Source organism: Microcaecilia unicolor, chromosome 1 (genome assembly GCF_901765095.1).
Source record: "Microcaecilia unicolor chromosome 1, aMicUni1.1, whole genome shotgun sequence".
Taxonomy (NCBI): domain Eukaryota; kingdom Metazoa; phylum Chordata; class Amphibia; order Gymnophiona; family Siphonopidae; genus Microcaecilia; species Microcaecilia unicolor.
The window spans coordinates 765,928,868-765,946,293 of NC_044031.1; the positions used below are offsets into that span (position 1 = coordinate 765,928,868).

General features: G+C 42.9%; 1 protein-coding gene and 1 non-coding gene across 2 annotated transcripts in view; one reads left to right on the forward strand and one right to left on the reverse strand.

Annotated features, from left to right (window-relative positions):
- SMAD3 (SMAD family member 3) overlaps positions 1-17,426 on the forward strand; it is a 205,110-nt gene that overhangs the window by 30,706 nt on the left and 156,978 nt on the right. The window lies entirely within an intron of this gene.
- Positions 13,411-13,482, reverse strand: TRNAG-UCC. Its single transcript has one exon. It is a non-coding gene; the product is annotated as a tRNA-Gly (tRNA).

Genomic DNA, 17,426 nt, shown 5'->3' on the forward strand with positions numbered 1-17,426 from the left:
TTGTGAAAAATTACAAGAGGACCTTAAGAGACTGGGCATCTAAATGGCAGATGACATTTAATGTGAGCAAGTGCAATGTGATGCATGTGGGAAAGAGGAACCCAAATTATAGCTATGTCATGCAAGGTTCCACGTTAGGAGTCACAGACCAAGAAAGGGATCTAGGTGTCGTCGTTGATGATATGTTGAAACCTTCTGCTCAGTGTGCTGCTGCAGCTAAGAAAGCAAATAGAATGTTAGGTATTATTAGGAATGTTATAATGTCTTTGTATCGCTCCATGGTGAGACCACACCTTGAATATTGTGTTTAATTCTGGTCGCTGCATCTCAAAAAAGATATAGTGGAATTAGAAAAGGTGCAGAGAAGGGCGACAAAAATGATAAAGAGGATAGGATGACTTCCCTATGAGGAAAGGCTAAAGCGGCTAGGGCTCTTCAGCTTGGAGAAAAGATGGCTGAGGGGAGATATGATAGTACTACTACTACTACTATTTAGCATTTCTAAAGCGCTACAAGGTGTACGCAGCGCTGCAGAAACATAGAAGAAAGACAGTCCCTGCTCAAAGAGCTTACAATCTAATAGACAAAAAATAAAGTAAGCAAATCAAATCAATTAATGTGTACAGGAAGGAGGAGAGGAGGGTAGGTGGAGGCGAGTGGTTACGAGTCAAAAGCAATGTTAAAGAGGTGGGCTTTCAGTCTAGATTTAAAGGCGGCCAAGGATGGGGCAAGACGTAGGGGCTCAGGAAGTTTATTCCAGGCGTAGGGTGCAGCGAGACAGAAGGCGAGAAGTCTGGAGTTGGCAGTAGTGGAGAAGGGAACAGATAAGAAGGATTTGTCCATGGAGCGGAGAGCACGGGAAGGGGTGTAGGGAAGGACGAGTGTGGAGAGATAATGGGGAGCAGCAGAGTGAGTACATTTATAGGTTAGTAGAAGAAGTTTGAACAGGTCTCTATATTTCCAGATATTGCACGATGGATACAACAGAGGCGAAAAAAATTTTTGGACATGAAACAGGAACCTCTTATACTCAGGCCAATATTCCAGTTACGATTTCCGTGTAAATGCATGTTGATATTTAAGGAGAAAAAATATATATTTTTTGAACCTGAACAATTGCGTTCTTTCCTTGATATGAAGAGGAACCAGGCCTTAACCCAAATATCAAGTCCCGAAAATATTTAAAGAACTGCTGCTAGTATACTTTAATTCACTTATTTCTTATGCTAACTTCCTTTGGCTTTATACCGTCTTGAATCCACCATTTTATATTAGTGGACTATAATTCCATTTCTTAAGAAAAGTTTCTTTGAAATAATATTCTTTATATGTTCTTTGATGCCTGAAATGGATGTATCTATTCAAAGAGATGTATCTTTGTTTAATTTGAAATTAATAAAGAAATTAAAAAAAAAAAAAAAGAAGTTTGAACAGGATGCGAAAACGGATAGGGAGCCAGTGAAGTGACTTGAGGAGAGTGGTAGTATGAGTAAAGCGACCCTGGCGGAAGACGAGACGGGCAGCAGAGTTTTGAACCGATTGGAGAGGGGAGTGGTGACTAAGTGGGAGGCCAGCAAGAAGCAGATTGCAGTAGTCTAAACAAGAGGTGACAAGGGTATGGATGGGGGTTTTGGTAGAGTGCTCGGAAAGAAAGGGCGGATTTTACGGATGTTGTAAAGAAAGAAACGACAGGTCTTGGCGATCTGCTGGATATGAGCAGAGAAGAGTCAAAGATGACCCCAAGGTTTCGAGCTGAGGAGACAGGGAGAATGAGAGAGCCGTCAACAGAAATAGAAAAAGGGGGGAGTGGGGAGGTGGGTTTGGGGGGAAAAATGAGAAGCTCGGTTTTGGTCATGTTTAATTTCAGGTGGCGTTGAGACATCCAGACAGCAATGTCAGACAAGCACGCTGAAACTTTGGTTTGGATGCAAGGTTGAGATATCAGGGGTAGAAAGGTAGATTTGGGAGTCATCAGCATAGAGGTGGTAGGAAAAGCCATGGGATGAGATTAATGATCCAAGGGAAGAAGTGTAGATAGAAAAGAGGAGGGGACCAAGAACAGACCCTTACGGGAGAAACTACACTGGCTCCCACTCAAGGAACGTATCACTTTTAAAGTATGCACCTTAGTCCACAAAATCATTCACGATGAAGCCCCTGCATACATGTCTGACTTAATAGACCTGCCACCCAGAAACGCTAAAAGATCATCCCGAACCTTCCTCAATCTCCATTTCCCTAAATGCAAAGGCATAAAATACAAAGTACTGCACGGATCAACCTTCGCTTATATGAGCACGCAACTCTGGAATACACTATCATGCAACCTGAAAACGATCTACGAACTAACTGACTTCCGCAAACGATTGAAGACTTATCTCTTTGAGAAAATCTACGGCAAGGATCAAAACACATGAAGTCCATACACACCAACAAATACGCACCAATACACTCTCGTCTGAATTCCCTTCCCCCGTATCTTCACCACTCTTAAAACTCTACCCACAGATAAAATTATTAGACCTTTATGTTCCCTTGATACTGTTTCATCGCCCTCTCAACTCCCCACTGTTATATTCCATTGTTCTATTCCCAAATGATATCCTGACTTTACTCTATCTTCCCACAACTCTTCACTATGTAACCCATAAGCGTATTGCAACAAATTGTATTTCCATCATTCACAATGTATTGTAAGCCACACTGAGCCCGCAAATAGGTGGGAAAATGTGGGATACAAATGCAAATAAATAAATAAACCCTGAGGTACGCCGACAGGCAGAGGGATAGAAGTAGAAGAGGATCCACCAGAGTGAACACTGAAGGTGCGGCGGGAGAGGTAGGAAGAGAACCAGGAAAGGACAGAGCCCTGGAATCCAAGTGAGGACAGGGTATCGAGGAGTATGCTGTGAGCGACAGTGTCAAAAGCAGCAGAAAGATCAAGAAGAATGAGGATGGAATAGAGACCTCTGGATTTAGCCAGTAATAGGTCATTGGAAATAGAGGTCTGTAAAATAATGAGTGGAGTTGAACGGGTAGATGTGAAGCGTCTGTTTACGCTTTCCAAAAATACTAGGACTGGGGAGCATGCGATGAAGCTACAATCTAGTAAATTTAAAACGAATCAGAGAAAATATTTCTTCACTCAACGTGTAATTAAACTCTGGAATTCGTTGCCAGAAAATGTGGTAAAGGCGGTTAGCTTAGCAGAGTTTAAAAAAGGTTTGGATGACTTCCTAAAGGAAAAGTCCATAGACCATTATTAAATGGACTTGGGGAAAATCCACTATTTCTGGGATAAGCAGTATAAAATGTTTTGTACTTTTTTGGGATCTTGCCAGGTATTTGTGACCTGGATTGGCCACTGTTGGAAATAGGATGCTGAGTTTGATGGACGTTTGGTCTTTCCCAGTATGGCAATACTTATGTACTGATGTACTTATGCACTCTCCACCTCCATCTTCTTTCTTTATAAAAGAAAGTAGATGAAAAACTCTGGATACTGAAGGCAGTGACTGAGGTGTGGCACCTTTTAATACCTCTAGCATATACCTTTTAAACATTTCTACAGGAGAGATACCAGGAATTCTAGGAAGATTGATTAAACAGAGATTCCGTCTCCGAACAAAGTTTTCCAGATTTTCAATTTTAGATTCCAAATTAGTAGCTCCCTTCACCAGTGAAGCAGACAGGGAGCTCACAGATTTTAACTGTGTGTTCAAATCCTGGAGAGATTTTTGTACAAGTACTTTTTATGAGTCCTGAGAGTCCACATTTTCCTCCAAAACACCAATCAACCTAACAGAATCCATCACCAACTGACCAGATAGAGATTGTCCCAATGCAACAATAGTATTCCAAATTTCTTCACTCTGGTGGATCCTCTTCTACTTCTATCCCTCTGCCTGTCGGTGTACCTCAGGGTTCTGTTCTTGGTCCCCTCCTCTTTCTATCTACACTTCTTCCCTTGGTTCATTAATCTCATCCCATGGCTTTTCCTACCACCTCTATGCTGATGACTCCCAAATCTACCTTTCTACCCCTGATATCTCACCTTGCATCCAAACCAAAGTTTCAGCGTGCTTGTCTGACATTGCTGCCTGGATGTCTCAACGCCACCTGAAATTAAATATGACCAAAACCGAGCTTCTCATTTTCCCCCCCAAACCCACCTCCCCGCTCCCCCCGTTTTCTATTTCTGTTGATGGCTCTCTCATTCTCCCTGTCTCCTCAGCTCGAAACCTTGGGGTCATCTTTGACTCTTCTCTCTCCTTCTCTGCTCATATCCAGCAGACCGCCAAGACCTGTCGTTTCTTTCTTTACAACATCCGTAAAATCCGCCCCTTTCTTTCCGAGCACTCTACCAAAACCCTCATCCACACCCTTGTCACCTCTTGTTTAGACTACTGCAATCTGCTTCTTGCTGGCCTCCACTTAGTCACCTCTCCCCTCTCCAGTCGGTTCAAAACTCTGCTGCCCGTCTCATCTTCCGCCAGGGTCGCTTTACTCATACTACCCCTCTCCTCAAGACCCTTCACTGGCTCCCTATCCGTTTTCGCATCCTGTTCAAACTTCTTCTACTAACCTATAAATGTATTCACTCTGCTGCTCCCCAGTATCTCTCCACACTCGTCCTTCCCTACACCCCTTCCCGTGCACTCCGCTCCATGGATAAATCCTTCTTATCTGTTCCCTTCTCCACTACTGCCAACTCCAGACTTCGCGCCTTCTATCTCGCTGCACCCTACGCCTGGAATAAACTTCCTGAGCCCCTACGTCTTGCCCCATCCTTGGCCACCTTTAAATCTAGACTGAAAACCCACCTCTTTAACATTGCTTTTGACTCGTAACCACTTGTAACCACTCGCCTCCACCTACCCTCCTCTCTTCCTTCCCGTTCACATTAATTGATTTGATTTGCTTACTTTATTTATTTTTTGTCTATTAGATTGTAAGCTCTTTGAGCAGGGACTGTCTTTCTTCTATGTTTGTACAGCGCTGCGTATGCCTTGTAGCGCTATAGAAATGCTAAATAGTAGTAGTAGTAGTAGTAGAGAAAACAGCAGGTCTTACCGGTGCAAAGACAGAACTGGTCTGTGCTCCTGATGCAGCAACCAAATCTTCCCATGTTGGAGCAGCTGTTGGCATGGTCTCACCACTGCCAGAATTACTTCCTGCTTCTTTCTGGTCACTGAGTTGGTGATCAGCAGCTCTAGCAGGAGTCTCAACTGCAGGAGGAGCAATTGCTGGAATTGATGCCTCGACACTTGGGACAACTCCTTGTGCATCTCTCTCTCTCTCCTGCAATTCAAGGATGGTGAAGCAGATTCTCCTACTCCAGCTGCCTGCAACAGATCCTCGGATGATGGTATCACTTCAAAATCCTTAAGCTTGGTCTGGACGAGTCTTGGGGTTGAGGTAAGCGCCCCTGGAACAGCCGCAAAAACTCTCCCAAGGCATTTCCTAGGCATGGTAGGAACAAGCGGAGAAGCGACTAATGCATTGTGCCTCTAGGGCACCATCTTGCCTCCTCTCAGAGGGCATACACTTTTGTCGCTCTTGCCACTCAGGTCCAAGCCGGCCATCAGGTCACAGCTTGGAAGATGTTGAGATTGTTGGGCCACATGCCGCCACAGTCCATGTCATGCCCATGGCACGTATTCACATGAGATTTGCACAGTGGACTCTATCTTCCCAGTCGTGCCAAGCCTTGGGGAACCTAGCGGATGTCATCCGAGAAACTCCGTCTCTCCTTTGGTGGACAATTCAGTCCAATTTGACTGTGGGATGTCAGTTTCAAATTCCTCAGCCCCAGAAGGTGCTGATAACGGATGCATCCCGCCTGGGGTGGGGGGGCTCATGTAGGCGGGCTTCACACCCAGGGTGCTTGGTTAGCTCAGAAATCAGACCTTCAGATCAACCACTTGGAGCTACAGGCAATATGGAACGTTCTAAAGGCTTTCAGAGATCGGCTGTCTGGCCAAATTGTACTCATTCAAACAGACAATCAAGTTGCAGTGTAAAACACCAACAAGCAAATTCCCATTAGGGATGTTCACCGGAAGTTCCTTGGTTCTGTATCCTTTGCCTCTTCACATTCTTATCACTTCACATTCCCATCAGAGACTTTCACCAGAAGTTCTTCGGTTCTGTTTCTTTTGTCTCTTCACATTCCCATCAGAGATATTTACGGAAGGTCTTTGGTTCTATATCCTTTGCCTCTTCAAATTCCCATCAGAGATATTTACGGAAGTTCCTTTGCCTCTTCAAATTCCCATCAGGGACGTTCATTGGAAGTTCTGCGGTTCTGTATCCTTTGCCTCTTCAAATTCCCATCAGAGATATTTACGGAAGTTCCTTTGCCTCTTCAAATTCCCATCAGGGACGTTCATTGGAAGTTCTGCGGTTCTGTATCCTTTGCCTCTTCAAATTCCCATCAGGGACGTTCATTGGAAGTTCTGCAGTTCTGTATCCTTTGCCTCTTCAAATTCCCATCAGGGACGTTCATTGGAAATTCTGCGGTTCTGTATCCTTTGCCTCTTCACATTCCCATCAGAGTCGTTTACCAGAAGTTCTTTGGTTCTGTCTCCTTTGCCTCTTTACAATCCCATTAGAGATGTTCACCAGAAGTTCTTTGGTTCCGTATCTTTTGCGCCTTCACATTCCCATCAGAGACATTTACAGAAGTTCTGCGGTTCTGTATCCTTTGCCTCTTCAAATTCCCATCAGGGATGTTCATTGGAAGTTCTGCTGTTCTGTATCCTTTGCCTCTTCACATTCCCATCAGAGATGTTTACCAGAAGTTCTTTGGTTCTTTCTCCTTTGCCTCTTCACATTCTCATCAGGGACGTTCACCAGATGTTCGTTGGTCCTGTATCCTTTGTCTCTTCACATTCCCATCAGGGATGTTCATTGGATGTTCTGCGGTTCTGTATCCTTTGCCTCTTTACATTCCCATTAGAGATGTTCACCAGATGTTCTATGCCTTTGCTAAGTACCATTAGTTCAGATCCTCCTTTATGGCTTAGCCACAGCTCCCAGGACCTTCGCCAAGGTAATTGTGGTCAGAGTGGCATTCTTGTGCAAAGAGAGGAAACGAAGTACATCCTTATTTGTTTGATTGGTCGATTTGCGCCAAGACCCAGGCGGAAGCAGTGTGAGCTGAGTGCAAAGTTGTCCATGCCTCAGGCTGGGTTGAAAGTTGCAGCTTGGCTCCCTCTTGATCTTTAGAGTGCCCTGGGGCTCAGTTTGATAGCGGCCTGGGCAAGGTGTGTGTGACTGAGAAGTTGTCAGTACAGTAGTGAAAAAGGCTGTGAAGCCATTTGTTTTAAGAGAGAAAGGATGTATTGTGTGACTGGGTGCTGAGTAATCAGCTGAATGAAAACAACACATTCTAGCTAGGTGCTCAGCATGCAGAAAGAAAGCAGATGTGTGTTACTACATTGGATGAGTCAGGAGTAAATGTGTATTTTCTCACGGAACTGGCTGCTGAATGAACATCCACTGTATAGAGAGCTGGCTTTTGCTGGTGGTGGGAATTGCCAGCAAGGCAGTGCCTGGGACCCCAGCACCATACGGAGTCCCTGATATAGGCAGAGTCCGCTCTGTAAGCTGTGCCGTGCCTTAATATCTGTGATGCCAGTCCTGACTATATAAAAGGAAGGGGGAGGCGGGGTTTAAGGTGTATCGGATATTATGTGTTTTTCTGTGGGGGAATCAATATTTGAACTGTTTCTGTCATTATGGAGACTAATGATTTACATTTGATGTACAATAAAAAATGTTTAAAGTAAGAGGATCCCAGTATTTTGACTTTTTGTGATTGTGTCATTTTTAGATTTTCACAGAGTGCTTTTATTCGTCTTCATGGGCAGACCCACTGACTGTCTTTGAAAATGTTGCACAGTTTGTACTTCATTTCCACATTTCATGCCGTACTTTAATCAGTGTATACAGTATCTGAGAGCTGAATTATAGCAGTGCATTAACAAAGAGAAGGAAAAGCTAAGAGATGCTGAGATAGAAGATAAGCTTTCAGGAATTTCCTGAGTTAAGTGAGCACTAGGGGCTTAATTTGTGTACCACTGTAGCATGGGTGAGTAAAACCATGCTTTAGAAATATGTGATCAGAAAAAGAAAAGAATGCTTACAATGGTTGCTTATTTTTCAAATCTTACAAAAAGATCACAAATATTGCACTTAACTATAACAGGTAATAAATGCAAAATAAATAAAAGAACATGAAATTAAGAAAATGCATATCACACTGTATTGTCACATCAGGGATCCAATTAAAAGTAGTTCTCTTTTATAATAAATATTGGTTTAATAATGTAAACTTGGGGATTATAACAGAAACAAAATTAACAAGATTTAATGGACTGAGCGACCATTAATTTTCATTTGTTAATTTATTAGGAGCTTTTAATTCTGTTTGATGCACAATAATGCCATTATTCTGCATGAAGTACTTTATGAAATAAATAGGTCCTTGTAGTGCTTGAATTAAATTGAAATCAAATGTTATTCCCCAGTTATCTTTTTTTTTTTCCTCTATCAAGTGCAATTAAATACTCAGCTTGGAAGGCTGCAGTCCTTTGGTGCCAAGCTTTAGAGGGTCCTTTCTAAATTTTGTTCTGCCTCGATACAATGCCACAGCTTTTTAATTCATTCTGCAGTTCACTGCTTTTCTTAGCCAGGTGTTCGTAGAGTTATTTTATTACCTAGATTTGGGACTAGATGGCTATTATTCCTGATTTTCTAATCTCTGTGTTCTGCTCTGCTACCTCTGTCCATCCAGTTGTGCTTGTGTAATATTTTCCCTTTTTCTGTCATCGAAGTATAGTCTACCTGTTAAAGTATAAAATATGCTGAAGGTTTTTTTTTAACGTAAAGTGCTGGATAGTGTTTATTAGGTTACTATTGGTTATTGACTTGGCAGTGGGGGAGGTGCATGAAAGGTTTATATGGTTGTTTGGCTTGTTATTTTGAACTTGTTTTTCAGTTCTAGGTTTTCTTCTATTTTTACTGCATATTCGTGAACTGCACTTGACAGTATTACAAAACTCCTTCTTTTGACAGTGTTTTTTTTCCCCCTTCTGGTCAGATCTTTACTACCAGCGTTGAAAGTAGTATAAACATGCAATTCATGGTATATCATTATGTAGCAGATTATAATCTACTGCAACCAGGTTTAATTTAGAGCAGGGGTTTTCAACCCAGTCCTCGGGACACACCCAGCCAGTCAGGTATTTTAAGATAACTACAGTGAGCATATGTCAGATAAATTTGCATTCACATTTATCTAGGGCTATTTTTGAGGGGGTACTTGGGGGTAGTGAGTACCGGCACCTTTTCCATTGTCTGCTAAAATTGACCCATGTTCCCCAAGTTTTAATGAATGAGCTCAGGCTCTACACACCAATTCTGCCTTGTCATAGATTCTGTGACTGGTTGCAGGGGGCCTGGCTATTGTGGGGTGGCTCCCTCAGTAATCACACCACCCCTGAAGGGTGGCTTGGCATTTGAGTACCGGCACCTTTTTTGCTAGAAAAAACACACTGCATTTATCTCACATATATTCATTCTGGTTATCCTGATGAGCTGACTGAATGTGGTCTGAGGACTGGGTTGAGAATGTTTGAAATGGCAAAATGTCAAGAGTGTGTGTGGTGGATGGAGATCTTTCCAATCAGACTCTCAGCCGTAATTACTGTCAGAGCTGCTTCTACCAAGTATAGATTTGGGGGAGAGGGGGTTGTTGGATAAGATTAGAGACTTATCCAGTGTCGTATTTGTTTTGGGGTATATGCTTTGTTCCCCAATAGAACATTTTCCCCCTCTGTTTACTAAGCTGCGCTAGTACTGACACATTCCATTTACTTTGAATGTACTGTGTCAGCATTGCTGCATGCCAACATGGGATTTATCTTTGAAAGGTGTGGAATATGGGGCGTCGATGAGTAGAAAAATCCTGTTTAAATTCATGCAAGGCTGTCACCAACAGAACAAATGCGGAAGATGTTTAAGAGGGTGCGGGGGGGGGGGGGGGGGCGGTGAAATTTCTGACCTGTAACCTCTGTGATGCCCTCCTTTCCAGGGACAGCTCAAGGTTGTAATATCTGTGTATAATAGGGAAAGGGATGGGACTTGATATACTGCCTTTCTGTGGTTACAATCGAAGTGGTTTACATAGTATATACAGGTACTTGTACCTGGGGCAATGGAGGGTTAAATGATTTGCCCAAGGTCCCAAGGAGCTGCAGTGGGAATCTAACTCGGGGATCGGCTTTTTTTTTCTGTCTCCCTCTCTTTGGAATGGGCTTCCAAAAGAGATTAGATTAGAGAAGTCCTATGCTAACTTCCGAAAACTTTTGAAGACTTTTTTCTTTATAAACTGTATTGAACAGAACTTATGATAAGTAGAGAAGGTGTAGAAGGTTAGGCTTAACTGTACTTAATTTGTAGATCTTAATAGTTATGTCCTTCTTTGTCATTTTGGGTTGCTGTGCTTTTTTATCAATGACTGGAGTTCTTATTTGTTTATTTGTTTGTTTGTATGTATGTATGAGTTGTATTTTTTTTTTTTAATGTAAACCGTTCTGTTTTGCAGTCGCAATAAGAAATGGTATATAAAATGAATAAATGAAAAAATGAAATGAACTCAGTTCCCCAGGATCAAAGTCCACTGCACTAACCACTAGGCTACCCTCCTCCACTCACAGCAGATAAAGAACAAATGGCCCATCCAGGCTGCCCATCCTCCGTAACCCTTAACTCCTCCTTTTCCTAAGGGATCCCACATGCTTGTCCCATGCTTTCTTAAACTCCAACACAGTCCTTGTCTCCACAAAATCCACCGGGAGGCCGGTTCATGCTTCCACCGCCCTTTCCATAAATGAAGACTTTCTTAGATTCCTCCTAAGCCTGTTTCCTCTTAACTTCATCGTATTCCTTCTCATTCCAGAGTTTTCCTTCGTTTGAAAAAGGCTCCCTTCCTGTACATTAATGCCCCTGAGATAGTTAAATGCTGTGGAAGCCAAATTCATAACAACAAAAGCAGTAAATAGTTATCTGCAAATTAAGAAATAGATATTACTGTTAACAATTGTTGATAAGTAGGCGATTATAATATGTATACCTTGGAAGAAAGGAGAAACGGGGGTGACATGATACAGACATTCAAATATTTGAAAGGTATTAATCCGCAAACGAACCTTTTCTGGATACAGGAAGGCGGTAGAACTAGAGGACATGAATTGAGGTTGAAGGGGGGCAGACTCAGGACTAATGTGAGGAAGTATTTTTTTACGGAGAGGGTGGTAGAAACGTGGAATGCCCTCCCGCGGGAGGTGGTGGAGATGAAAACGGTAATGGAATTCAAACATGCGTGGGATAAACACAAAGGAATCCTGTTTAGAAGGAATGGATTCACAGAATCTTAGTGGAGATTGGGTGGCGACGCTGGTAATTGGGAAGCAAGACCGGTGCTGGGCAGACTTCTACGGTCTACGCCCTGATTGTGACTGAATAGATAGGGATGGGCTTAAGTGTAAATTTTAAGGGGCTTCGACATTAGCTTCAGAACTTTTAGTGCAAGAAGAGTGCTGGCAGACTTCTACGGTCTGTGCCTTGAGAATGGCAAGGACAAATCAAACTCGGGTATAAAGTATCACATACCATGTAAAAAGAGTTTACTATGTTACTGTGTTAATTGAGGCAGTTGCTTCTTCGTCTTCATCTTTATTTTATGAATCAATGACTTACCACATGCTCAGACTAGATTTTCATATTTCAAGGGGGTGGGTCTTATGCTAACATTACTTAACAGCCAGAGCTCTGGCTCGTTTGTTAAAGTGAGCAGAGAAAATAGAATTATAAGTTCGTTCCAGACAGAGTTTAATTTCTGGAACGCTGTTTCCTGAGTTTCAGCATGGGCCGTAAAGAACTTTAGACCTCATTAACATTTTATGTCTCTCAGTATCTTTTTAATAACGTTTGCCCAAAGATATATTTGTTTTTAAGCACTACTTAAAATTGATAGCCTAAGGAACAACTTAGTAAGCCAAAACAGGCTGTAATTATGTGGAGCACAGAGAACCTGCAGAGACAGGTACTGACATGAAGGATTTTAAACTTTCTAAACTATATGTTATAATGTAGACACATGCTTTAAAATGTATAATTATTTAAAATGGGTTTTACAAACATTTAGTTAAATATGTTGTGCAGTTAGCCTTAGGAATATAGGTTTGTCATATCATGTGCTAGTCGGCTAGCTTTCATTGGCAGTTGAGAAAACTGGATTTTGTTATTAAGTGATGTTCCTAATAGTCCTGAAGTGTTTCTGAAATTGCAAATTGGAAAAGGTCAGTAAAAATCTGAGAGCTGCTTTCTTATTGGTGATTCACAGCTCTGTACAAAGAATGTAAGAAAATGACTGGAAAAATACTTCACAGCAGACTAAAGAACATTAGAATCTGGGCTTAGCGTGTTTTAACGTTGGACTTTCCCACGAACTAAGCCCAGATTCAACGCGGCAGTATTTAGGCCTTTTTATAAACTATTTTTTTTGCAGGTGCTGATTTTTTTTTCATTAGTGTGCGGTACTTGCAAAAAAATTAATGCAGGACCACCTAATGCCTCCTCTTTAGGAGGTGCTGAGTGCTCTGTCTTTCACTTAACATTAGCCATTTAGCATGCACTGGCTGGTTAACACTTCTACACCCATTCTCTCTTTTTTTTTTTTTTTACTACTACTAATTATTTCTATAGTGCTACTAGACGTTCACAGTGCTGTACACATTATATACAGGAACTTTTTCTGTCCCTAGGGGGCTAACAATCTAAATTTCTTGTACCTGGGGCAGTGGAGGGTTAAGTGACTTGCCTAAGGTCCCATGGAGCTGCAGTGGGAATTGAACCCAGGTTGCCAGGATCAAAGCCTGCTGCAGTAACCATTAGACTACTCCTCCACTAGGAAAGGAAGCAGCAGCAGAACTGCTGAAACCTGCCATTCTACAGCTCGGGGGAATATTTTATTTACGCTTTCCTTGCAAGTGTATTATTCGGCTTAATTCTGTTAAGTATGTGTTTACGGAACCTTCACAATTGTCAACGCTCATAACTTCTCAAAGATCTGAAAGAGTTTAATTAATTATCATTTTCCGTCCGTTCTAGGTGCAGTATAACTTTATTAATACCTGTTGTGGGTTGATTCCTTTGTGTTATAATTCTGCCTGTATTTAAAATCTTGGACCATTCTAATAGTGGACTTGAGTGTTAGAACTACTTTATTATAATTTCCTGAATTTCATTTCTTTTGTTAACACTGTTCATAATCAAGATTGTATTCTTGAAATATATTTTCAAATTGTAAAAATAAAAAAAAAGGAAAGGAAGCAGCAAAACTGCATTGGCTGGGAATCGAACCCAGGTCAGCTGTTTGGAAGGCAGCTATGCTCACCACTATACCACTAATGCAGACTAATTAAACTTTATTGAAACATTTTTTGAGAGGTTTACAATGAAAACACATCCCTGAAAACACAAAACAACCCCTGAAAGCTAGGATACAAACAAAGCCTACACTTCAACAATGACCAGCAACAATGAGCTATATTACAATAGACTTCGGTCAAATTCACATGTCTGTTCTGAAAATAAACTCCAGAGCACAATGAGGAAAGGCCAGGCACAAGTACTTGAACAGCAACATCTTCAGGAGTCAGAGGTGTACCAGCATTCAGAACATTTCCAGTCTCTCTCAAAAGCAGCTAGATGTCCTCAATGTATTGCTGATGATTTGCTAAGGAAACAGACATGCCACGTCTGTTTAAATTGAGATATTGTAGGCAATTTCTTGGTTTTCCAGGGCTCTTGCTGGTTCCCTACGTGCAGGAGCTAAACACACCAGCAAGATGTTAAATTGAGAATCAGGAAAGTCAGGTGGTTGCAAGTGTAGTATAAGCACCTTGAGACTCAGTGGTATGAAAACTTGTAACACCTCAGTCGTAGCCTGTGTGAATATAGTCCAAGATTGTTGCATAAGAGGATGTTCTCACCAATTGTGAAAATACGTTCCATTATGTCCTCACCCTCTCCAACACATTGCTGATTTCGTGGTGAAATTAGAGAGAGGTGGACAGGATACATCTACCATCTGTATACGAGTGAAAACCTTGTTCCACTAGTACATAAGTATTGCCATACTGGGAAAGACCAAAGGTCCATCGAGCCCAGCATCCTGTTTCCAACAGTGGCCAATCCAGGTCATAAACACCCGGCAAGATCCCAAAAATGATTGGCGGAGATAGATAGTTTTAATGTTGTCTCGTGTATAACCTGCCAATCTTTATCTGATAAAGACGACCCCACATCTCGTTCCCATTTAGATAGGTACAGTAGTTTGGTCACTAAAGCACTTTGTAATATATTATACAATCTGTATGTTTCCTTTGATTAGCCCCAGCCAACAAAATTTCCTCAAAAGGTGTAAATTTCCGAATGCAAAAATGATAGGGACAGGCTTATGAACCTCAACATGTATACATGCTGGAAGAGAGGAGACATGATAGAAACGTTTAAATATCTCAAGGGCATTTATGTACAGGAAGAGAGCCTTTTTCAAATGAAGGAGAGCTCTGGAACGAGGGAGCATATGACAAAGTTAAGAGGGAATAGGCTTAGGAGTAACCTAAGGAAGTATTATTTCACAGAAAGGGTGGTGGAGGCGTAGAATGGCCTCCCGGTGGAGGTGGTGGAGTCAAGGACTGTTGCAGAATTTAAAAAGGCATGGGATAAGCATGTGGGATCGCTTAGGAACAGGAAGAATTGGGGGTTACAGAGGATGGGCAAACTGGATGGGTCATGTGGCCTTTATCTGCCATCATGTTTCTGTGTAACCAATCCTGAAATGTTACAGACTGCAATATATACCACACTTGCAATGACATATAAAAGTCTACTGAAGGAATATTTTAGACATGTAATTGTTGAAAAGATCATAAAATTCCATCAGTGTCACGTTTTCAAAGCTGGAACTAGGTTTATGAGCCCTTGGACCACTGCCGAGGAGCGGCAGCAGCAGGCAAAACCACCCCACACCAGAGGCAAGGCAGAACTCTGACAAACAGTGAGACTTCACCTGCACTTAGCCGCCCTTCCCCAGGAGTTGAGCCCCTGGCTCTAGGCGGCCGGCAGGACTTACTGGACAGGGCCAGGACTGGATATCAGCTAGGCAGCACAGGGACTGAGGGTCAGAGGGAAAAGGAATGAACAAGGGCAAAAGGCAGGAAACTGGGCTAGGACTCACAGACAGACAATACAACACAAGGCAGGGAGTGGACAAGCTAGGGGACAGAGACTGAAAGCTGCAAACAACCACTAACACAGGAAACAAGTACGGACAGACAAGGGCCAGAACTAGAAGCTGCAAGCAGCCACTGAATCAGGGAACAAACACAGACCACCTAAGAACTACACAAAGAACTACACCCAAGGAACAAGACTAAGAAACAAACAACCCTAAACTAAACTACACACAGACTAACTAGAAACAAACAAGAATCACAAGCAAGAACCCAAACTAAACAGAAATGTGCAGCAAGCACCAACAAACCAGGGCCTAAGGTGATGCAAAGGCAAAGCAGAAAGGTTTCCAAATGGCTAATAAGCCCAGCAGCAGCTACGGGTGCTGGGCAGGTTCAAACAAAAAGAACAAGTCTGGCAGTCTGGAAGATCCGGACCGGACTGGGCTGAAATCTGGAACGGGTGACAGTAACCAGACAGTCCATAGCAGCCACCAGGTCTGGCCACCAGGTGGCGAGAAGAAGGAGAGCATGAAACATGGGCACAACCATGACAATCAGCAAAGAGATCCCCTGTAAGTCTGATACCCCGTTGTTCCCGTACTTTAAAGAAGTTTTCTGCCCATTGAGGTGTCTAGATCAAGATCAAACATGTGGAGTTCCCAGAGATAGATCCCTCCCTCCCCCCCCCCCCAACAACTTCATCTTAAACTTATGAAACAACGATCTGAGATTCAACAAATATGGTGATGCTCTATCTGCAGCAATGTGGGGGTGAACCAGCTCCCCAACAAGATTATGAGGCAACATAGGTCTTTCAATATGGACCCAAGCCTTAGGCGTGGGTTCATACCAATCTATAAGGATTTTGGTCTAGGCCCTGAGTTTAGACAGTGGATCTCGGCTCTATATACAGCACCCTAAACTTAGGGCCCAGACCTGGTGCGTAAAGCTCCACATATCCCTGTCAAAAGCTTTTTCTGCATTTATTGTGAAGATAGCCATTGGTATCTTGCATTTTTTAGCATAACGTATCGAGTCTAAAGTGTGCCGCACATTATCACCCGTTAATCTGCCAGGGATAAAACCTGCTTAATCTTCTCCTAATATAGACCCCACCACACCACTCAGCCAGTATCTAAATTCAGCAAGGAGATGGGGTGGTAAGGTCAACACAGTGAATGGTCTTTCCTGGGTTTTTGGAGTACGGTGACTCCTGCCTCCAACGTAGAAGGAGGGGGCAGCGGTTTTCCTTGCAATAAAGAGTTGAAAATATTGACCAATATGGGGGCTAAAAATCCCTCAAAGTTTTTATCGAACTTGGCCGATAACCCATCTAACCTTCATGTACATTCCTTTACCTTTCATCTCCTCACCAGCCCTAGTTCCTTCCATGTCAACCTTCCATGTCAACCTTCTCTTCTATGACTTCTGTTGTCTATTTTTCCCCCAGTTTCTGATTATCCCCTGTCACTACCTTCCCAACTCTACTGATAACTTCTTATTCCTCTGGTTTTCAGCTCCCCATGGCCTTTCCCACATGGTCTAACATGCCCAGCCTTTTCCCCTTTGTCTCTCCTCCTCCCCCCTCACATCCACCCAGCATCTTCCCTCTCTTCCCCGTCCCACAACTATTAATTACCTCCCCTTCTTTTGCCCCTCTCCCTCACAATGCAGCATCTTCCTTTCTCTTCCTCAACTCCCTTGCACTCCAGTATATCCCTTGCCTTCCTTGCTCCCCCCCCCGCAACATCAGTGAAGGTACCTGTGCCCTAATTTAGCATCTGGTGTGGGGGGGGGGGGGAAGTGGGGCACTTAATTTGAATTGGAGGCTTTAATATTTCTGTGCTCCAGAACTCAGCAGCAGCTTGGCTCAGCACAGCAATGACTAGGAGCTGGGTGGGGCTGGTTTGCTCACCAGCAGGGAGCCAGGCCAAGTAGAGCAGCCACAGCCTGGAAAGCCAAAGCCATGGAACAGTAGAGGGCTGCCCGTGGGGAGGCCTATTGAGTTTCTGCTGGGGTGGGAAGGCCTGGTGCCAAATCAAGGCTATGGGCAGTCTGCAGCAGAAGTGATGAGGGAGGCTGGTGGTTGTGATGATCTGGCATGAGGAACTGGGG